We start from the raw sequence: 24845 nt of genomic DNA on the forward strand, positions 1-24845 counted from the left end.
AAAAAAAAAAAAATTAAAAAAAAAAAAAAAAAAAAAAAGATTGTCCCTGTCATTTGCCTTACAGGTCCTCAGACTTGTGTGATTTTCTGCAAAAAACAGGAGGAGAGGAGGGAATAAAATAATGTGCATTCCAGGCCAGGTGTGGTGGCTCACTCCTATAATTACATCACCTTGGAAGACTGAGGTGTGAGGATTGCTGGAGCCCAGAAGTTCAAGACCAGCCTGGGCAACAGGGTGAAACCCCATCTCTATATTAAAAAAAAAAAAAGAAGAAGAAGAAGAAGAAGAAGACTGTGTGAATTCCAAAATAACAAAAAGTGAAAAAAAAATAACAAAAAAGATTACATTTTGAACAGATATATTTTAAATAAAAGCCGGGAAAAGACGGAATGACCTTGGAGTTTTCTGGAAAGAAAGAGAACATGTTTACTTGTCCCTTTGTCAGTCTAAGTCCTGGAATTAGTTCTGTGTAGGAAACTCAAAGCTCTTCTTAGAAACACAATGCCTATACTGAAAGAGTTGCCGCCCACAGCAAACATTTTTTATCAAGAAGAAAAATCCTTTGCACTTAGGAAAAAAATACAAAAGCCAAAGTACTTTGTTGTCGTTGCACTCTTGTTGCAGTTTAAATAATATAACTCTAAATAGTTTAAACCATATGGAGAACACATTTCAGAAACCTGTAGATCAAATTATACAGGCTTCTCAGCTTTGAGCTTTCATTAGTGCTATGGGTCAACTAGGAGTAATTTCACCAGTTACATCACAGCATTATCATGTAAGGAAAGAATTCAGGGGGGAACAAAATCTGTAATTTTGATTAAGTATCCAATTAAATCTCTTGCTATACATACCAAAATATATCTTCCCTGGCCTAATCACTTAAGAAATTTAAAATTAACTGTCTAAAAAGAAAGTCTTCATTCATCTTCATTTTGCAGTATATGTTGTTGGACATTAAATGATTTCAGTTGGATTTTTTTTTTCAGTTTTCCTAAAATGAATTATAACATTTTGCCATTTGTACATCAGAGATGAGAAACTTTGTATTAAAAACTGGGCTTCATTCCATATACCAAAAGAAAGCATCAATATTATTCCCACTTTATCTTCAGTATTTCCTCCATTACTCATCAAATTACTTTCCTTTGTCTTTTCTTTTTTTTTTGAGATGAAGTCTTCTCCATCGCCCAGGCTGGAGTGCAGTGGCACAATCTCGGCTCACTGCAACCTCTGCTTTCCGGGTTCAAGCAATTCTCCTGTCTCAGACTCCTTAGTAGCTGGGATTACAGGTGCACGGTACCACACCCGGCTAATTTGTTGTATTTTTAGTAGAGACGGGGTCTCACCGTGTTAGCCAGGATGGTCTTGATCTCCTGACCTCAGGTGATCCACCTGCCTTGGCTTCCCAAAGTGCTGAGATTACAGGCGTGAGCCACCGCGCCCAGCCATCCTTTGTCTTTTCATGAAACTGTATACAAAGAACCTTGGAGAACTGAAGCCTCTGCGTTTCTTCCCTGTACCACCACCACCTGAGCCCCGGCGACAATTGTCACTCACTAACATGTGGGAAGGAGCCTCCCAGTCTCAATGGCTCTCCTCCATGTGTTCTCCACGATGGAGCTAGAGTGTACTGTTCAAAAATTTGCTCATTACTCACACGGCTCCCAGTCATCCCATCTACCTCCCAACCTTCCCTATCCCACAACAGACACACCCTAAAACTCTCCAGTCTTTCCACTGTAGTTATGATGAAGTTAAAACTCCTTAATTTCTCCAGAAGGCTGTGCAAAATCTGGTGCCTATGAGGGCTCCTGCCCGCATCTCAGACTGTGCCCGCCTTCACGCCCAATCTTGGTCCCATTGATCATCTTTATTAAGTTCCTGGCATTCTCTAGGCTCTTTCACCTTTCAGCCTGCACTTCTTTGTGCCTAAAATGCTCTTTCCTCCCTCGGTCAGGCTGACTCATCCTTTGTGGCACTTTTCTACAGATGTCAGTGCTCTGTGTTTTGAATAAATCTCTAGCGGATTCTATTTGGATGTCTTCTTGATAGGTTTGTCTTAATGAACGCTTCACTTCTGTTCCACTAACTATAATGGTACTTTCGTGTTGGTATGAAACATGATTGCATTCAAAATACTTTTTTTAAATTCTGATTTTGAAGAAATGAGATGAGACTCCCTATGGATAAAAATAAAAGTAAAGCTAGTGTTCACATGCAGCATGTTTTCAACTTGTAATACACCTGAACCTCTGTGTCCCATAAAGGAGCAGAAACATGAACTCAAAGTGAGACTCAGGTGGGGAAAACATCTGCCACTCATATGCTTGAATGAAGAAATGTGGATAACCTGCAAGTGTGTGAAGGCTTATCTGAGCAGTCTTGTGAAATCTGTGATTTCCCTTCACCACAGTTAAATGGACCCCAATTAGGAAATGGGCCCAATTAGGAAACGAATCTCACACTATTTAATCTCTTGAATTGGAAGTAACATGTAAAGAAAGCAAGTCCACCATTAACCTGAATCTTGAAAGTCAGGTGTGCTCATCAATATCAAGGTGGAAGAAGTTCTTTCTCTTCCACCGAATCTGAAGAATGAAGTCCTGAAGTTTTCCAAGAGCTAACACATTTGTGAAAGGCCCTCTGATGACTTATCAGTGTTTACTTGTCTTTGTTAGTTGATGATGGTGGCAGGGGACAGTAGTTAGATAAACTCCATATCATTGTTTTAGTGTCTCTTAAGTGAGTGGCAAAGGGTCTGGGAATGCAGATCAATAGAATCTACATTTTTCCTCAGTGATTTAAGAAAGACTGTTTAAAGTGTCTATAGAGATCAGAAGTAAATTGATGAGTAAATTTATTGAGTACTTCTGGGTACTGTTTTGGGATCATATCTTGAAATAGATCAAATCATGAAACTGGTAGTGACATTTTCACATTCATTTGTTTGACTTGTATGAACGGACGGTGATGATTTATTTCTTCTTTGAAAGCATAATGATAAATATAACTTAAATAAAACATTAAAAGCTGGGTGTATCTGGACCAGGAACACATTCTGTTTTAACTTTAGCACAAAATCAAAGGTTTATTCTGTCAGGATCAGAAGATGCACAATAAATGTCACCAGATTATACACATAATCTAGTAACACACAAAGCTAGAATATCATGTAGCTTACTAAGAAAAATTGAAATTTCTTTTTAATTTCCAGGCTTTGATGATTTACCAAATAAACCATTGTGCTCTCTTTTAATATGAAAAATTTTCATTTTAAAGTAGATTTGTACAAATTTATGAGCAAAAATGAAAGGTTGTAAAGTTAAGTTTGATAAATGATACCCCAATAATTAAAATCAACAATCCCTGGAATAAAATGTCACACAGTTAATGAAAATAATAGCATAGCATTCAGACATAGCAGATGAAACCACACATGCAATTAGGTCTTAAACTGAGCTACATGTATCTCGGCTCAGCTTGGATCCATTTGTGAATTTTGGTTTTTTTTCTTTTTTTTTGAGACAGAGTCTCACTCTCTTGCCTAGGCTGGAGTGCAGTAGTGCGATCTTGGCTCGCTCCAATCTCTGCCTCCCTCCAATCTCTGCCTCCCAGGTTCAAGCAATTCTCCTGCTTCAGCCTCCCAAGTAGCTGGGATTACAGACACGTGCCTCCACACTAGCTACTTTTTTATTTTTAGTAGAGATGGGGGCTTCACCATGTTGACCAGGCCGGTCTCAAACTCCTGACCTCAAGTGATCCACGCACCTCGGCCTCCCAGTGTTCTGGGATTACAGGCGTGAGTCACTGCACCTGGCCTGAGTTTTCAGTAACATAAAGGAAAGATCTATTAAAATGTTGTTGTTAATATTATGTGCTGTAATTAGCGAGTAATTCCAAAGACACTTTTTATAATGACTTTGAGATGCAGATAAGTTAAAAATTTTTATAATATCAACAATTAATCATTTCTAATAAGTCCAGGATTAACTATATTCCTACCATTTCAGGCTACTATATGCTAAAGCATACCATCATTTTACTATTTCATTCTGCAAGGCCTTAAAGTGAGAGACAGGAAAACATTATATGTGATGTGGAATTGTGTCATGGCTCAGTGAAGGGAGAAGACTTTGTATTACTTATATATGATGCCTTTTGGGAAAAGTAAAACATTAAATATTCTCTATATTTTATTTGGCTGTATAGTAATTTTTATTAAATAAAAACATATAATTTTTAAAGATATTAATCATAAAGTAATAGATGATACATACATACGTGTAACTTAACCTATATATCAATTGCCAAAGTATTTTCTAGTTTGGTACTTTAAAAACTTATGATTATAGTGGCTCCCACCTATAATCCCAACACTTTGGGAGGCCAAAGTGAAAGGATTGCTTGAGCCCAAGAGTTCGATGCTGCAGTGAACTATGATCATGCCATTTGCACTATATCCTGGGCAACAGAGCAAGACCCTGTCTCTAAGATACAAATAAATAAAATACTAAAAATATTATTTTTATTTATTCAATAAAATGTAAATGAACACATATAAACATCAACCAGGCAGAGTTTTGTCCATAGGTAATATACAAACAAGCTATAATTCCTGGTTTCCAGTGTTTTTGTTTTTTATTTTTTGTTTTGCAACAGAGTCTCACTCTGTTGCCCAGGCTGGAGTGCAGTAGTGTGATCTCAGCTCACTGCCGTCTCTGCCTCCTGGGTTCAAGCGATTCTCCCGCCTCAGCCTGTCAAGTAGCTGGGATTACAAAAGCGTGCCACCACGCCTGGCTAATTTTTGTACTTTTAGTAGAGACGGGGTTTTGCCATGTTGGCCAGGCTGGTCTCGAACTCCTGACCTCAAGTGATCTGCTCGCCTCAGTCTCCCAAAGTGCTGGGATTAAAGGCGTGAGCCACCGCGCTCGGCTCCAGTGTGTTCTAGTAAAGCTAATCATTTTCCTGTCACTTTATTCTGTCTCATGATAGATGCCTAATATCAGGTAACCACTGCGTATGTCGTCTCATATTGTGCTTTAAGCCCATAAAGGACATGGTTCATACTTGAAACCTATACAGCAACAATTCTGACATGAATTCAGTGCACATTCATGAAAAAAAAGTTAAAAATCTGCAATTTCCCAATATTTGTACAGGCTCCATAAAATGTACTAAAAGACCTCTCAGTTTTTCTCTGCGATTTCTCCAGTGTATGAGTAAATCTGTTCCAGTCAGGTTTGGGGAGAGGAGTCACATTAGTGATATGCCAAATCTAGTAAAAGTAACTGAAGGGATAAGGTAAAATGTCCCAATTTAAATTTAAATTAAGCTGTTTCAAAAGAGGAAATACTGTTTTTGGGGCAGAATTGGCTCTAGAGTACAGTTAAAATAGATTCCAGAAGATGATGTACTGATTAATATATATAAAACCTCAAACTGTCCCCTCAAAAAGTGAGAAAATAAGAAATAACCTGATGCATTTAACAGCTTTATTTTCTATCAAGGAAAGACTTCTATAGATGATGAATTATAGATATAAAACACCTCTTATGTAAAAGGGACTACTTTTCCAAATATGAGGTTGCACACAGGCCTTCAGAGACTCCTTTTGTCTTTCTGGGAAAGCATGTTCCTTTCCAAAATGGTAACATTCTCAAGACCATCTTTTTAATACTGTATTTTATAAACTAAGTTTAGATTCATATCCCTTATCATAATTCCAACATCCAAAATTCTGAAAATCAAGTTTCCTCTGCATTCATAAGGTATGAAAACCTTGCCAAAGTTGATAATAAAATCTCATTTGAACTAATAAAGCTATTTATAACCTTTTTTCCTCTGATATTTTACAAGACAATCATCAAAGGAGATCTACAGTATAGTATGTAGTTAAGCATCTTGAGTCAATCCTAGCTTTGTTATTGTCTTTAAGACCATGGACAAGCTATTCAACATCTCACAGCCCATCTTGTTTCATCATGGGAAAGATAATGGTCTTAATTCAAGCTAGCTCCTACTCCTACCATTACTGTTGGGAAGTTTAAAAGCTACAGTATATATAAAGCACAGTGACTAGCCCATAAGAAAAAAAAATCAGTAAATGGCAGCCATTAGCAGTATCCCTCCTATAAAATATCTTGAGAGTTTTTCTATGCCCCATTGTTTAAATTTTGTCTCCAAGGCAATTTTGTTTGTGTTACTTAAATTTTGTATTATTTCTATACAAAAAAAAAAAAAAAAACAGAAAAATAAAATCCTTATTGCATTTTATTCTCCAATTCATGATTGCTTTTTCTGCTTTGAAACTGTTTCTTCATTCCAGTATTGAACAAACGTTCTTCCAAATATGCCTTTACCCATTTTTATGCATAGTAAATACACAGAATGACTTCTGAGGATAATTCAAAATGCCAAAGAATTTGAACTCCTTTTCCCATTCCCAGACACTGTGAGCAGTGAATAAAGCTTTTATTTTACCTTTGATTAAGTAATATTACTACTAAGACCAGGAAATAAAAAAACAGCTGAAAAGCATGTGGAAATGAACCATGCAGGCAACAGCCCTGAGCACCAGTATTAATCTCAGTCACACTCAGTTCTGTTCAGTAGGCAAGAAAACCAGGCAGAAGAGGTGACGTAGAGCTGCACTTTATTTAGAAGAAGACAATACTATTCCAAGGACTAGGGTGCTCAGTGCCTTTTAGACAGCTATATTGTAGATTACATGACAGGAAGAGAAAGGGACAATGTCCCTTTTTAACTAGTTTGCAAACTTCCCAGGCTAAACCCTAGGAATGTGTTTTTATGGAAGCTGTGATCATTCCACAGGAGATGGCCACAGCTATGTTTACTTTTGGCTGTTTTCATGCCTTCCCAACAGTTTTTTTGTCATCATGAATACTGGCGGTTATTCATATTAAAAATAAGCGTGCCTCAGAGTCAGAGAAAACTATGCCAAAGGGGTTTAGAAGAAAATTTAAAAAAAAAAAAAAAAGTACCTATGATGCACATTAGCGAGAAACCAGATGCCCCTTTTTAAAAGAAGTACATACAAATTACATGAGGTAACCGTTCTAAAATATAAGACCACTGAGAACATTCAGGAATTTTCACTGTCACAGGCTGATGATGGCAAACTTAATAACATTGAATGAAATCAGTTGATTTCATTTGGCTTTCTACAGTTATTTCGGGCATCGTGCTTTTTTTTTTTTTTTTTTAATGGAGGGGAAGGAAGCTTTGATTTGTAAGAATTGCCTTTATCTCCAAATCTACCTGGCAAGTCTTTAGTATGGCCCCACCCAAACCAGCTATAGCCAATCATTGGGTTGATGGACCAATGAACCCTTTTATACTTACTTATATGAAGATAAGTGAAAATATGTAACTTCAGATAGTGACATATTAGTTAATTAGATACATATACATATCAGTATAGTTACATATTATATAGTCCTAAGCACTATAAATGTTCTCTGTGAATCTCCTCTTGCTTAATTAAATGTTAATCACGCCTGAGTTTTGTTGGAAGTCACTCAGCTTGATAAAACGTCATGAGGATGAGACTTCATGGATTAGAACCAAAAGAAAAATTTGAAAATTTACAAGGGGAAAGAAAAAGTACTTCATTTATATTCAAGTTTTCTTCAAATTATTTGTAAGTAGCATATTAGGTCCACCTTCTTTTCCCAAAAAATTTGATATGTAGTCAAGTCCTAGTTAGCATTCCCTAAAGATAAATACAATATACAAATTTTCCAATTTCTTTCAACTTTCTAGCAATTTCCTTTTATCAACATTTGCCAGCCCAGAGCAAATACATTATTGTATTCATATTATAAAACATATCATGTTATTTATATTATATAAAACATACATTATTTTATTCATATTATAAAACGTATTGTAAAACAATTAGAAACAAAAATCATAAATTTTTAGCAGTCTGTGGTTTCTGCTTTATGAGAGTAAAAATCACACTGGTTGCTCTAATATTTACTTAGAAGAATACATTGTATACATACGGCCACTCTGACATTTATGTTCTCTAAAATTTGGAATTTTTGTTTGAAATTTTCCTATAAACAAAACGTATAACTGTTTTCATATGAAGACTGCTTCTGTGCACTTTCGATTGTAGCTAAATCAATTGTACTATTGCAGCTGTGGTGTGCAAATGAGGTTTCAATGTCTTCTGTTTTGTCCTGGCTCCCTTACGCTTCAGACCAGAGCCTAGATTCTGTTTTTTGTTTGTTTGTTTGTTTCTTCTTTCTTCTTTTTACCCCTAAGTGACAACCCTATCTAAAACTGTCAAATAAATTATCTGGGTTTTTTCACAATAACTAGGGCAAGTATGAATAGCACAAAACCTTTCAGCACAAACTAGCCATTTGTTTCTCATTCAGCTCTATACTGCTTTTACAATACCTTCCTGGATGGGGGTGAAAGAATGGGAGGAATAACAGCAATGAACACAGAGGATTAGCTTACTTTCTTCTGTGTTCATCTTTTATGGGCCCTCCTGATGTTTCCTTGATAGATCGTCTCTATTGTATATCTCTATGTACCTTTAAAAACGAATCTGCGTTTTACAAGCCCACTTCTTGTTCAGAGAATAAGTAAAAAGAAGGGTTTTTTGTGATGTGATAGAAACTTTCTCATTGTAATGAGAATAGGGATGGAATCTAGTTAGGGGTCAAATTTACATCTCCTTTCACCTTCTCTGTGATCCATCTACTTCAAGAAAAAAAAACAACTGAAAGAAGATATATCTGGAAAAGCATCGCTTCACCCCAGTACCATCTGATAGTTACTTCTAAAGTCAAAAGATTTCAATCAAGCTTTTCTGTGCACACAGGATGTTATATTAATTGAAAGCAGTGACAATATTAATGCTAAGTCACCATAATTCCTTGAAACGAGGACCAGCATTGGTGAGATGTAGCAGGGGAAGGGAAAGACACCCTACACAGAAGTCAAACCACTTTCCTTCACTTTCTGGTTCATTGCCAGGAGAGGGGAAGGAAGAAAGTGCTGTAGGGAGCAAATCGAGTTTTATGTGGGTTTTCTATTGTTGTGTTTCTCCTTTTTACTTTGAGGATATTGCTTTGGAAATACCCTCACTAATGTGCAAACTTAAATGTTTCAGAACAATAATTATATGTCCAAATCAGAAAAAGGAAACTACACAATGGTGTTGACAAAGAGTCTCTCCTGGGCCAAACTCCATTCACGCTCTTCTGAGCTCTTTTTTACTAGGCCCTGATCTGGGGACTTCCGTGTTTGTGAAGCAGACTCATGGTGCACTGGTTGCCAACTTCTCTGAGTCTAGTAAAACAGAACTCCCACGCACACCACAGTTACGTGAAGTGGTTATATTACTTACAGAGAGGCAGCAAGAAAATGCAGAAGGCTATGAGTCCTCCAAGGCTGTGGAAAGCTCCCTTGGACAGATGAAGTCTTGTTTGTGCCTACCCCACTTCCACCACAGCTGAAACTCTGCAAAGCCACCCACCCTGGGTTTTATATCCCAGGGTGTCTTGACACACTAGGCTAATGCGTTAAAGGACATCTTGCTCTGGAGGGCCTGGAACAGAGTCTGGGCTGTTCCGGTCACCTCCTCCTTATCTCAGGATGTTGCACTCCCAGCACATTCTGCAGTTATGCTTGAAAACTGCAGGTAAGAACGAGGGTGAAAACTGGGTCAGTCTAAGGCAACTCAGAGAATGACCCTGCAGTGTTGGCATCTTCATTGTCCAGTTTTAGCAGAAGTTCTCATTAGTCAGTTTAACCAGAACTTCCCTCCTTCAATATCTGATCACTCTACACACCGAGTTAGGTTTGTTATCCTCCACCAGCCCCCAGGTGATATCTGATCACCCAGGCCTGTCTTCAGCAAGAATCCTGTTAAGTTGGTTTAGCCAGAATCCCCCCTTACCCTTGATGTTCTTGCTTAGTTTCCACCCACTGAATCCCACCTAGCTCTTTGAATACAAATTCTTACTTCTTCCTGTTGTATTAATTGTTGAGCTGGATCTTTCACTCCACTGCAAGACCCCAGAAGAGCTCTGTACACCTATCCTGATAGTCTCTCCTTGAATAAAGTCTTTCTTACTGCTTTCAACAAGTGTCATGAATAATTTTTTTCATTCCAAGAAGAACAAATACTAATCCTCCTGAAACTATTCCAAAAAAAACTGAAAAGGAGAGAATTCTCCCTAACACATTATATGAGGTCAACATTACCCTGATACCAAAACCAGACAAGGGCACAACAACAACAAAAGAAAAGAAAACTATAGGTCAACATTCCTGATGCAAAATCAGATAAATGCAAAAATCCTAAAGAAAATGCTAGGAAACCAAAACCAACAGCACATCAAAAAGATAATGCACCACAAGCAGGTAGGATGTATACCAGGAATGCAAGAATGGTTCCATATACACAAATCCATAAATGTGATACATCACATCAACAGAATGAAGGACAAAAACGATATGATCATCTCAACAGACACAGAAAAAGCATTCTATGAAATAATTTTTTAGTCTGGGTGTGGTTGCTCATGCCTGTAATTCCAACACGTTGGGAGGGTGAAGTAGGAGGATCACTTGAGACCCAGAGTTTGACACCAGCCTGAGCAACATAGCAAGACACCATCTCTACAGAAAAATTTTAAAATTTTAAAAAAGGCTAAAAGTACTATCTATTAAAAAATAATAATTTTTTCATTAACCATGTGCTGGAAAATGATGTATGTGAGGGTGGTAATTGTAGGGAAAGAAACATCTTTTCCTTCTACCCATCTTAGTTTCATTAGGTGAGGCCCATGTAACAAAAGAGAAAATAACAAAAGGAAAGCACCAAAATTCATTTAATGCTACATTTTCTGTTGTACAGGAGCCTTCATTAGACAATGAAGACCCAAAGAGGCAGTTAAACCTGAATATTTTTATGCTTGGTTTGGTGAAGAGTAGAGTCATGGAGAAATGCAATAGGACAAAAAAAGTTGTAAGTGTGAAAACAGCCAATCTGTTTATTCAGATTCCCCTTGGTGTTTCTGTGTCTTCAGAGATGAGGATATTCCTTTTCTTTGGGTATAGGGAGGGCACCTCTCATGAGGAGTCTTACAACCTGCTTCAGGAAAAGATCATAAATTCCTATGCATGCTGTTTCTCAAATTCCATCCGCTTAAAATATTAAATATGCTAAGATGCTGTACTTTGGGGTAATATGTCCTAAACCCCTGATCTAGCATTTGCCAATTTCCATAGTGTAAATAATACCACTACTAGCTGATCTCAAGCTACTCATGTGATGTCATCTGAACATGTGAAGAGGTATGACAATCAGCTCTTATGAGGGGGTACAAACAACTTCCAGCATACCACTGAGGCTACACTTAACATTTATCAGATAAGCATTATTTAAATAAACCTAGACACAGTTACATAATATTACAATACTACCTGCCATATTGTGCAGCCATTAAAAAATGTAATTGAAATTAACAATTACATTTATATAATATGAAAAGAGCTTCAAGGCATATATTATTAAGCAAAAATAAAATTCTGTGTGATTCCCATGTCACTAAAATTGATATATAATATGTATTATAGAGACATAAAAATGACTAACTTTAAGTGAAGACTTAATATTATGCCATGTGTATGGAGCATTTTAAACATTATCTCACTGAATAGTCACAGCATCTTGATCAGGTAGGTACATCATAATCACTTTAAAAATGAGGAAACTGCATTGGCTAATGAGTGGCAGAGTCAGAATTTCAGACAATCAGACTTCAAAGTGTGCACTACTACATATAAATATGTGGGAGGTGGGGGGAAGCTGTAAATTACGTTTACCTATTATTTACATCCATATGTGAGGAGGAGAGAGACTACAGAAAAGTTCATATTCTAAGTCAACATTTCTTTAATATTAGGTTTGTGCAAAAGTACTTGTGATTGTTGCCATTATTTTTATATTTCAAAAAAAGACAAAAACAGCAATTACTTTTGCACCAATGCAGTATTTGACCATTTACCACATGTGTTCTTTTTAATCAGAAAAAAATGATGATCTTTCTAAAAGCCAACGACATCAATGCCTCTTGTCAGAAAAGAACATATCATTTACCTGTTAGTGAAATCAGTGGGATAAAAACAAGTACTTGGCTCTATTAAAAGATAAACTACTAACAAGTACATTTGCAGCATACACTGACATGCACATGCATGTATTATGGCAACAAATATTCACAGTGGTCCTGACAGAATTCACATCTAAGGCAAAGGCCTTGTTTTCTGATCTTTGACATTACATATAAAAAGGTCCAGGAACAAACTAGGACCCCCTCAGAATGGCAAAGGATAAATATAGCATTGTCACATAAAGATTTCCTGAGGAAACTAGAGATGTACACTCAGAAGAAGAGGAAGCTCACGGAGAAGCATGACGATTCTCTCCAAATGCTGAAAGATATTTTTGGGTAGGTTCTATGACTCATGCCCATAATCCCAGCATTTTGGGATGCCAAGGTGGGAGGATCACTTGATCCTGGGAGTTTGAGACCAGCCTAGGCAACACAGTGAGACCCCTCCATCTCTATGAAAAATTTAAAAAAACAAACATAAAACCAGCCAGAGTGGTACTGCACACCTGTAGTCCCAGGTACTTGGGGTGCTGAGATGAGGTGGGAGGATGCTTTGAGCATGGAAGGTCAAGGCTGTAGTGAGTGGTGAATATAGCACTGCACTCCAGCCTGGATGACAAAGCAAGTCATTGTCAGAAAGAACAAATGAAGGAAAGAAAAAGAAAGAGAGAAAGAGAGGAAGAGGAAGGAAGGAAGGAAGGAAGGAAGGAAGGAAGGAAGGAAGGAAGGAAGGAAGGAAGGAAGGAAGGAAGGAAGGAAGGGGGAAGGAAAGGAGGGAAAGAAAGAAGGAAGGAGTAAGGAAGGGAGGGAGGGAGGGAAAGAGGGAGAGAAAGAAAGAAAGAAAGAAAGAAAGAAAGAAAGAAAGAAAGAAAGAAAGAAAGAAAGAAAGAAAGAAAGAAAGAAAGGAAGGAAGGAAGGAAGGAAGGAAGGAAGGAAGGAAGGAAGGAAGGAAGGAAGGGAAGGAAGGAAGAAAAGAAAGAAAAGGAAGGAAAGAAAGAAAAGAAGGAAAGAAAAACAAAGAAAGAAAAGAAAGAAAGAAAGAGAGAAAGAAAGAAAGAGAGAGAGAGAAGGAAGGAGGAAAGAAAGAAGGAAGGAAGGAAGGAAAGAAGGAAGGAAGGAAGGAAGGAAAGAAGGAAGAAAGGAAGGAAGGAAGGGAAGGAAGGAAAGAAAGAAGGAAGGAGAAAGGAAGGGAGGGAGGGAGGGAAAGAGGGAGGGAAAGAGGGAGAGAGAGAGAGAAGGAAAGAAAGAAAGAAAGAGAAAGAAAGAAAGAAAGAAAGAAAGAAAGAAAGAAAGAAAGAAAGAAAGAAAGAAAGAAAGAGAAAGAAAGAAAGAAGAAAAAAGAAAGAGAGAGAGAGAGAGGGAGGGAGCGAAGAAGGAAGGAAGGAAGGAAGGAAGGAAGGAAGGAAGGAAGGAAGGAAGGAAGGAAGGNGAAGGAAGGAAGGAAGGAAGGAAGGAAGGAAGGAAGGAAGGAAGGAAGGAAGGAAGGAAGGGCAAAGAAAAAGGGATATGTTTCTTAAAATATTATTTTAAAAGACTAACAAGGGACAAGCACAGTGACTGACACCTATAATTCCAGTGCTTTGAGAGGCTGACCCCAGGAGGATCACTTGAGGTCAGGTATCGGAAACCAACCTGGGCAATATAGTGAGACCCGTATCTCTACAAAAAAAAAAAAAAAATTCTTTAAATAATTAGCTGAGGATGGTGGCATGCACCTGTAGTCCCAGCTACTCAGGAGGCTGAGGCAGAAGGATTCTTTGAGTCTGCCAGTTTGAGGTCACAGTGAGCTATGATGGTGCTGCAGCACTCTAGCCAGGGCAACAGAGAAAGGCCCTGTCTGTAAAAATAAATAAATAGATACTGCAGGGAAAAGGTAGGCAAAATTAAAAAAAAAAAAGGAACTATTATAGATTCATTATAAAATATTACAGAGTTCAGAACTAGAAACAATGGCTAGATATTTCAGAAAGATATAATTTATTATCTTAGAAAATAATTTTATTGTGAACCTGGGAGGTGGAGCTTGCAGTGAGCCAAGATCACGCCACTGCACTCCAGCCTTGGTGACAGAGTGAGACTCTGTCCCCCCCGTCAAAAAAAAATATAATAATTTTATTAAAAATTTTCTTAATGTAAAAATGTAAGTCACTCCAAATGGTCTTCCTCATAACTAAAAAAGTAAATATGTTAAACATTAATTAATTTATAATTGGAAGGGTTGAGAATGATCATCTCTCTAGGATATTATAAAATAATTTATTCCACTGAGTGGAAGACAAGAATAAATAACTCTAAAGTATTTTCTAGCCCTATAACTCTGTGAAAAGTTATGACTTAGGTCTCATTAAACCCCTGAGAAAATATTAATGATAAGATGACAGATCAACTTTGACTTTCCATTTCTCGTCACAGCCATTCACCATCTCATCTAACGATGAAGTCTGGAAAATCTTAAGGCTGATGGGACTTGATAATATCTACTTTAGAAAACACCTCATCTCTCTCCCCAAAAAGTATTTTCTAGGCTATCAGACTAATTTTTCAGCTCATGTGAAACTGAACATTCCAGACTTCACTGAGCTTCTTATCTAAACCACAGCCTGAACTCAGAATTCTCTAATCCCAAGGAATTGAAACTTACATTATATCCTGAATTAAAGAAATTAATTCAAAGCAATTTTGTGACACAGAATCCAGACCCATCAGTTCTTACCTCCCTTATGATAAAATTTAATAATAAACAAATAGCCTGTCTCATTTTAAAATGTTACTTGGGCATTAAAATTGATAGAACTAAAAGGCACACTTACTGTTAACTGATTTGTTTTTAAGTTTCTATTATCATTCAAACTATGCTAATCAATGTCAAGCATAATTTGGCTTTCTCCACTTCCAGAGCATTCTCTAAAAGCTGATAAAAATGGTTATGTACATTTTGGACAAAATTTCATTTATTAGGCTCCTCTCTACATCTTGAAAATATTGGGTAGAGGAGCTGGGCACTGTGGCTCACACCTGTAATTCCAACACTTTGGGAGACCGAGGAGGGCAGATCACTTGAGGTCAGGAGTTGGAGACCAGCCTGACCAACATGGAGAAACCCTGTCTCTACTAAAAATATAAAATTAGCTGGGCGTGGTGGCACATGCCTGTAATCCCAGCTACTAGGGAGGGAGAGGCAGGAGAATCGCATGAACCTGGGAGGCGGAGGTTGCGGTGAGTCGAGATTGAGCCATTGCACTCCAGTCTGGGCAACAAGAGCGATAAACTCAAAAAAAAAAAAAAAAGAAAGAAAAAGAAAAGAAAAAAAAGAAAGAAAAGAAAAAGAAAATATTGGGTAGAGAACCAAAGATAGAGGCTATGCTGAGGCCCCTTTCCACAAGTTCAGAATTAAGGGTTATTTGAGAGTTTGTGAGAGGAATGAACAGTCTCCAGTCTCCACAATGACTGTTTATTTCCTCAAAAATAGAAGTGTATGTCTTTCTTCAAGCACTTTTTACACATAAAGCATGCTGGTCTTCGAGCTTTTGAATGAGATCCAGCTTTCTTCACGTAAGTAACATTGTTTCGGGGGTTTTGTTTGTTTCTGCCTACAAAGAAAATTCCTTAGATGGCATCCACAGGGAATTGGTTCCCTACACCACAGGCTCTTTGGGGAGTGTTTTCTGGTGACAAATCCTTTGCTCTTCACTCTTCCTTTCTTTATTTTTTCTTTGTTTTTGGTTTTTGTTTTTTTTTTTTTTTTTTTTTTACGTTTTGTGGGTACATAGGAGGTATGGTCTTCCTTTCAAGATCTTTATCATATTAGAGACTAGGGCTTTTATTAGAAGGTACTGTTAATATTTTCTCAAGTCTTCTTTAGCCATTTTCTGAGCTAGACTATATATAAAGGGTCTTAAATATAGACCCTATGAATAAAATAATTATGGCTAATGAGATTAATTTGAAAAATTGGACTGAAGATTTTATTCCTAAACCAGCTCGTTCTATAAGAGTTCTCAGTTTTTGTGTCTGATAATCCATTTCCATCAAAGTCGAGTATACATATTGAGCAAAGAGCCAGTTAGGTTCCATGACCCACCGTTATTAGATGGAAGATCTAAGGCTGCTTACAAATGAAACTTCAACTCTGTCAGACTTGTATGGGCTTAGAGAAAACCTCTAACTCAGGCTCATCACCCAGGCACCACAGAGTCTTGTTGGTAAATGGCACGACATTTGAAGAATCATGCCATTTTCACATCTGTTTTTTTTATTTTCCCCATGACCAACTGTTACCAGTAAGTACGCTTCTTTTGCCAGCTGGCTAGTATGCTGTGGATTAAATACTTATAGCTGTGGAAAAATACTGCTTTATAGCTTTAAAAATAGGCATTACTCAAAATTCCACTTCTATTACAGAAATTTATCCTGAAGAAATACATCACACGTGCATACGGATCTTTAAAAGGTTTGTATGCATGTAATATTTATGAAAGTTAAAATTGGAAACACAAAATGTGCAAATAGAGAAGATTATTTGCAACATGAAAGTGATGGAATGCTAAACAGCTCTACAAAATGACTATTTAGATAAAAGATACATTTAATGCTGGATGCAGTGGTTCACGCCTATAATCCCAGCGCTTTGGGAGGCCAAGGTGGGAGGATCTCTTGAGTCAACCCAGGAGTTTGAGAACAGCCTGAGCAACATAGGGAGACTCGTGTCTCTACAAAAAATATTAAAAATTAGCCAGGTGGGGTAGTGTACATCTGTGGATCCACCTACTTGGGAGACTAAGGCAGGAGGGTTACTTCAGCCCAGGAGGTTGAGGCTGCAGTGAACACTGTTGGCGCCACTGCACTCCAGCTTGGGCAACAGAGCAACATTCTGTCTCAAAAAAAAAAAAGGAGGTACATTTATAATTCATTAAATAAAAGATTTTTAATAGGTATAAACAAGGCCCAGTGTGGTGACTCACGCTTGTAATTCTAGCACTTTGGGAGGCCGAGGTGGGCAGATCACCTGAGGTCAGGAGTGAGAGACCAGCCTGACCAACATGGTGAAACCCTGTCTCTACTAAAAGTACAACAATTAGCTGGGCACAGTAGCAGGTGCCTGTAGTCCCAGCTACTCGGGAGGATGAGGCAGGAGACTCACTTGAACCCAGGAGGCAGAGGTTGCAGTGAGCCAAGACTGTGCCACTGCACTTCAGTCTGGACGATAGAACAAGACTCCGTCTCAAAAAAATATTTTTTAAAGATATAAACGGTATAATCTTATCTTTTAAATACATGTGAATTGGCATTACAAAATCTGAATAAAATATACTAAAATGTTGACAGCGATTATCTCTAAGTGACAGAATTTCTGCGTTTCCTATTTTTAAATAAATGTGTATATTTTCAATCCAAACAATTGCTTTACAGAACACTACATATGTGTGCATTTTACTCCATCAAGTAAATGATATGAAGGTCATTTTTAACTTCGACAAGAACAGTTTGGTGGGGTGATGAGTCAAATTTTGTTTAAATGTGTTCACATATCTGTGATTGGCTTTGAAATAAGCTGGTAGAGGCTAATTGATGGGTGTTGGAGTATTCATTTTACAATTGTCTCTCTTTTTTTGTTTATGCTTAAATTTTTCTATAATAAACAATAAAAAATGAGTGAGCTAAAGAAAAAATGAGAGGGGTAAAATTGGAGACAAATCATCAAAATGTATAGGCAACTCTTTCAAAAGATTAATTTTGTTTTTGAAGGTGAGAAATAGGATGATAGCTGGAGACTATCCAGAGAGAGTCTGTTTTTAAGATAGGAGAAAGTACAGCATTTGCAAATGATCCAGGAAACACTTTAAAGAAAAATGCAGAAGTGATTGGGGGGACAATTGCTGCAGTGATGAGTTTACACAGATAAGAGGGAAGAGAATTTATTGTGCAGGTAGAATGGCAAGAAATAAGAGGGGAGAGGTCCAGGACAATATGACAGAGACTTTAAATCCCTCTATAAAGAAACTGGATTTACTCAGCAGGTTACTAGAAACCTTCAAAGAATTTTAAGCAGACGAGTGGCATGGTAGATTTGTGTTTTGTTTAAACAACAGCATATCCAAAATGGGATTTAAGTTAGACTATGCATTTCCATCTACTGTTTTTTTTTTTTGCTTTGTTTTGTTTTGTTTTTTGTTTCGTTTTTCTTTTTTTTAGAGATGTAATTTCACTATGTTGCCCAGGCTGACCTCAACCTCCTGGGTTCAAGCAATCCTTCCACCTGGCCCTCCTGAGAGACTGGGACTACAGGTGTGCACCACTGCACCTGCCTAGTATTTGTTTATTGTATTGTACCAAAACCTTCGGTGTTCGAGTGAATTATTTTGAATGGCATTTTACATCTTTTTTGGAAATCATTTGAGTATCAAAAAGTAAACTTTGTCTCAGAAAAGAATATCAACATTCATGATGTCACTATATAACAGCCAATGTCAGAAAGTGTAATCTTTGGCCAGGTGTGGTAGCTCACACCCATAATCCCCACTTTGGGAGGCCAAGGCAGGAGGATCACTTGAGCCCAGGAATTAGAGGCCAGTCTGGGCAACATGGTGAAATCCTGTCTTAAAAAAGAAAGAGTAATCTTGTATTCTTTGTAATTCAATACATAAAAACTGGTATCTCATCACTGTTTTAGGTTGCTTTTATTTAACATCCAATGAGGGTAAACACTTCCATATGTATATTCATTTTCAGTATTTGGACTGTTAGTAAACTTTATTGGTGAAGTTTCCAAGGTGAAGTTGTTGTTCAATGTGTGTTAGTAACTGAAGAAGTCTCCGTAAGTCTAAGAAGAGACTGTATCTGGTTGTTTCTATTATCACCCCAGAACTCCCTTCTCAAAGAAGCTTAAGCTTTTAAACCCGTGTGAAATATTTAGTTTTAACTTTCTAGGCATTGAGTGTAAGAAGCTGGAGACACGGTAACCACAAAGAAACATGTCCATTGCAGACAAACAGTCACATCCCGCAGCAAGTCTGTTCTTTGCTGTCTCTTTACAAATTACTTCAATGCATAGCTTCTGTTGGTATGCTGCAGAAAGCTTTTTATGTCTGACAGATAGATGTAAACATTGCTTGTAAGCTTTAACTTTTCAAGGAAAAGAATACACAGATATTACGCACAGTCTTAAGGAAGAAGAGAAAGTAAAAATAAATCTAGACTAATTTTGGGTTACTTGCAATTTAGGGATAAACCTTTAGATTACTCCTCAAAGATATTGAAATCACTGGTTCCTATTAGATATCTGTTTAAATGTCTCTTAAGCCCTGGGAGTGAGAGGGAAATATAGTATGGTATTTGTTGCTGTAATGCAGGGGTGAGTAAATTTTTTTGGTAAAGGGCTATATATACACATACACACACATACACACACACACACATATATATGTGTGTGTATATATATATATATTTTTTTTTTGAGGCCAAATTTTGCTCTTGTTGCCCAGGCTGGAGTGCAATGGTGCGATCTCGGCTCACACAACCTCCACCTCCTGGGTTCAAGCAATTCTCCTGACTCAGCCTCCTGAGTAGCTGGGATTACAGGCATGTGCCACCACACCTGGCTAATTTTGTATTTTTAGTAGAGACGGGGTTTCTCCGTGTTGGTCAGGCTGGTCTCAAACTTCAGACCTCAGGTGATCTGCCCACCTCAGCCTCCCAAAGTGCTAGGATTAGAGGCGTGAAGCGCAGTGCCTGGCTATCCTTTTTTTTTTTTTTTTTTTTTTTTTTTTTTTTTTTTTTTTTGAGACAGAATCTCGCTCTGTTGCCCAGGCTGGAGTGCAGTGGTGTCATCTTGGCTAACTACAACCTCCACCTCATGGGTTCAAGCAATTCTCCCGCCTCAGCCTCCCGAGTAGCTGGGACCACAGGCATGTGCCACCACACTCAGCTAATTTTTGTATTCTTAGTAGAGACAGGGTTTTGCCATGTTGGCCAGGCTGGTCTCAAATTCCGGCCTCAGTGATCTGCCCGCCTCAGCCTCCCAAAGTGCTGGGATTACAGGCGTGAGCCAGCGCACCCACCAGGATAAATATTTGAAGCTTTGAGTGCCATATAGTTTCTGCTGCAACTATTTCACTTTGCTATTGTACTCAGAAGGTAGCCATAGACAACACTTAAACAGATGCACATGGCTACGTTCTGATAAAACTGTAATAATGGATGCAAAAATTTGCATTTCATACTATTTTCACATGTCAGAACATACTATTCTTCTTTTTGTTTTTAAACTATTCAAAAACATAAGAATCATTCTTAGCTCTAGAATCGTACAAAAATAAATATCAGGCCAGATTTGGCCTGTGGTCTATAGTTTGCCCACTGCTGCTGCAACAGATTAATCAAGTGTTTCTTTTTGAAATGAATCAGCATTTCTGAAGCACTTCCAAGGAAAACAGCTCATCTAATTTCCCAAATGAAGATATTATCATAAATACTCTATAAATGACAATTTGCAAAGAGCAGATGACCACGTGAACCTGAAAGTTAAAGGTTGTATTAAATTCAGATGCAAACAATTCACAATTCACAAGAATCCATTTATTAACAACAAAAAGCTTGCCTACATATTCGAATGCTTGGCAACAAGATGAATGTTAATGGAGAAAGCCATGGAAGGGAGTTCACAGCTATGATATGAGCCGCAATTGTATGATATGAGAGCAAATCACTTAAACTTTCTTGACTTTAGTTACCTCATCTATGAAATAAGGCCATTAGATTAGATTATACATAAACTTCTTTCCAGCTGTGAGTTTTCATCACATCTATTGAGTTACAGCATAAAATAATTCATCTAGCCTGTATCTTGGAATTTATGAGCCCTGAATATGTAGATCATTTACTAAACCATGTTTGTCTTTGTTCACCATTGAATCCAACCCCAGGATCTATCCGAATGGCTAAAATATAGTAAAAATATAATAAATGTGTTTAATAAATTTTAAAAACACAAATTTCCTCACTTTACAAGACAATGTAAAAAAAGTGATTGAAATAATTTAATATATCTATTCATTTAGCAAATATTTTCTGAACAACAACTGTGTGTCTGGCACAGAAACTGGGTAGACACCAACAGTAAGCTGGGCACGGTGGCTCACACCTGTAATCCCAGCACTGTGGGAAGCCCAGGCAGGTGGATCACCTAAGGTCAGGAGTTCGAGACCACCCTGGCCAACATGGTGAAACCCTGTCTCTACTAAAACAAAAATTAGCTGGGCGTGGTGATGCGGGCTTGTAATCCCAGCTACTCGGGAAGCTGAGACAGGAGACTTGCTTGAACCCAGGAGTGAGCTGAGATCACACCACTGCACCCCAGCCTGGGTGGCAGAGCAAGATTCCAGCCTGGGTGATAGAGCAGGAGTAATAAGACAAGGTACCTGGCCAGGGAATTTCACAGTCTGATGGACCTGAGGGCAGAATGGGGTCGGGGTACAAAGGGTGATGAGAAAATTTATTTATTTATTTATGCCAATTTTCCTTTCAATTACCTTTTATAATTAGAATATAAACATTTAGTAGAAAGAGTGAGATCGAAATAAAATTTGATTTCTATATCTCTGTCCCAATCTTTGGAAATGAATAAATATTGGCCTGTTAAGGTGTCTTAGGCCTGTAATCCCAACACATTGGGAGGTGGAGGCAGGTGGATTGCTTGAGCTCAGGAGATGGAGACCCTCCTGGACAACCTGGCGAAACCCCATCTCTACCAAAAAAAAAAATACAAAAATTAGCCAGGCGTGTGCCTGTAGTCCCAGCTACTTGGGAGGCTGAGGCGGGAGGATCAGGCTGCAGGGAGCTAAGATCGTGCCACTGCACTTCAGCCTGGGAGACAGAGTGAGACACTGTCTCATAAAACAAACAAACAAACAAACAAATAATTAACTTTAAAAATTAAAAAATAGGCCGGGCGCGGTGGCTCAAGCCTGTAATCCCAGCACTTTGGGAGGCCGAGATGGGCGGATCACGAGGTCAGGAGATCGAGACCATCCTGGCTAACACGGTGAAACCCCGTCTCTACTAAGAAATACAAAAACTAGCCGGGCGAGGTGGCAGCGCCTGTAGTCCCAGCTACTCGGGAGGCTGAGGCCGGAGAATGGCGTGAACCCGGGAGGCGGAGCTTGCAGTGAGCTGAGATCCGGCCACTGCACTCCAGCCTGGGCGACAGCGCGAGACTCCGTCTCAAAAAAAAAAAAAAATAAAAAAAAAATAAAAAATAAAAATAAAAATAAAAAATAATAAAAAATAAAATAATATTAAGAAATGAGGCCAGGCACGGTGGCTCACGCCTGTAATCCCAGCACTTTGGGAGGCTGAGACGGGCAGATCACGAGGTCAGGAGATGGAGACCATCCTGGCTAACACGATGAAACCCTGTCTCTACTAAAAATACAAAAATTAGCCAGGCGTGGTGGCGGGCGCCTGTAGTCCCAGCTACTCAGGAGGCTGAGGCAGGAGAATGGCCTGAACCTGGGAGGCGGAGCTTGCAGTGAGTGGAGATCGCTCCACTGCACTCCAGCCTGGGTGACAGAGAGAGACTCCGTCTCCAAAACAAAAAAAAAAAAGGAATGAATAAATATTTTCTGTCATTTGCTCTTTCCCTAGCAAAATCTCGTTTTCACACATATATACACAAATATACACAAACACACATACACTCCTGATTCTTTCAACTCATGACCTTTTATTTGCCATCTCTAAAAAATGTTAATATTATGAAGATGTTAGTGTTACTTTAATAAATGTTATGTTAGTAAATGAGGATTGTTATGTAAATGAAAATTCTAGGTATTTATAAAAGGTACAGTAGACAAACACGGAAAGTGTTGACTTTAGATTTGGAAGACCATCATTGTGTGAACACAATAATAAACAGCACCAGACTGACAGGCAGGAGCGTAGCAACAGGCTAGGAGCATCAGAAAAGTACAGTCTACACAGACTGAAGTGGATGGCGAAGAGATGTGGCAGATTTTCTCTGTGAGTGCTCCCATTTTAATCAGTGAAATAGTAAAGAAGCAAAGTCAAAACTGAGAATGATTTAAGAGGAAGGGAAGAAGGTGTTAAGAGCTTAAGACGTAAGAAGTAGTGAAATAATCACCCAGGACTTTTTAATTTTTTTCCTAAAATACACTCTACGATAATTTTTTAAAATTATGTCTACGTCTTTGCACTTTTTTTTTTTTTTTTTTTTTTTTTTTGAGATAAGGTCTTGCTCTGTCACGCAGGCTGCAGTGCTGTGGCATGATCTTAGCTCACTGAAACCTCCGCCTGCCGGGATCAAGCACTTCTCGTGTCTCAGCCTCCCGAGTAGCTGGGACTACAGGCATGCACCACCATGTCCGGCTAATTTTTTATATTTTTTGTAGAGACAGGGTTTTGCCATGTTGGCCAGGCTACTCTCGAACTCCTAGCCTGCCCGAGTGATCCACCTGCCTCAGCCTCCCAAAGGATCTCCAGTGATTGCCTGCCTTGGCCTCCCAAAGTGCTGGGATTACAGGCATCAGCCACCATGCCCAGCCTACACATTTTTTTTTTTTTTTTTTTTTTTGAGACGGAGTCTCGCTCTGTCGCCCAGGCTGGAGTGCAGTGGCCGGATCTCAGCTCACTGCAAGCTCCGCCTCCCAGGTTTACGCCATTCTCCTGCCTCAGCCTCCCGAGTAGCTGGGACTACAGGCACCCGCCACTTCGCCCAGCTAGTTTTTTGTATTTTTAGTAGAGACGGGGTTTCACCGTGTTAGCCAGGATGGTCTCGATCTCCTGACCTCATGATCCGCCCATCTCGGCCTCCCAAAGTGCTGGGATTACAGGCTTGAGTCACCGCGCCCGGCCCACATTTTTAAATTGACATTTAAAATGCTTCAATTTGACTTTTTAAAGTTGTTAAGGATGTAATGTCTGGTACATTGTAAATACAGATATTTTAAATAAGACTTTTAAAAGGGTAGTCGTTGGAATTTGACAAAGTCTACTTTACAAAAATTAAAAATATGGCTCATACAAATATAAAGTGATCAGGTGCCAAAGATGTATTTAAAGAGGAAATTATTAATGAGGGAATTAGCAAGGTGGTAACGCAAACCCAAAGGGTGATAGGAGAGACCATGTGTATAGCTCCTGAAAGGAAGTGTGATGAAATAAAACTGCTAAATTAGATATAAAATGGGTTTTGGGCAATACAAATGCAATCTTTGAGTTATTTTTTTCTGTAGGACAGAAATTATTCACATATCTACTGGACAAAATTGTATTGGACAAGAATATTTATAGTGCTATTAGTCTTTTAAAATTCTGCATCTACCCTTAGAGAATTGGTAAATTTTTTAAATTATAAAATATTTTGGCTAGGTGCGGTGGCTCACATCTGTAATCCTGGCACTTTGGGAGGCCGAGACAGGTGGGTCACCTGAGGTCAGGAGTTCAAGACCAGCCTGACCAACATGGAGAAACCTGTCTCTACTAAAAATACAAAATTAGCTAGGCGTGGTGGCACGTGCCTGTAATCCCAACTACTCAGGAGGATGAGGCAGGAGAATCACTTGAACCCAGGAGGCGCAGGTTGCCGTGAGCTGAGATCGTGCCATTACACTCCAGCCCAGGCAACAAGAGTGAAACTACATCTAAAAGAAAAAAAAAATTATG

The sequence above is a fragment of the Theropithecus gelada genome, chromosome 5 (assembly GCF_003255815.1).
Source record: "Theropithecus gelada isolate Dixy chromosome 5, Tgel_1.0, whole genome shotgun sequence".
Lineage (NCBI taxonomy): Eukaryota > Metazoa > Chordata > Mammalia > Primates > Cercopithecidae > Theropithecus > Theropithecus gelada.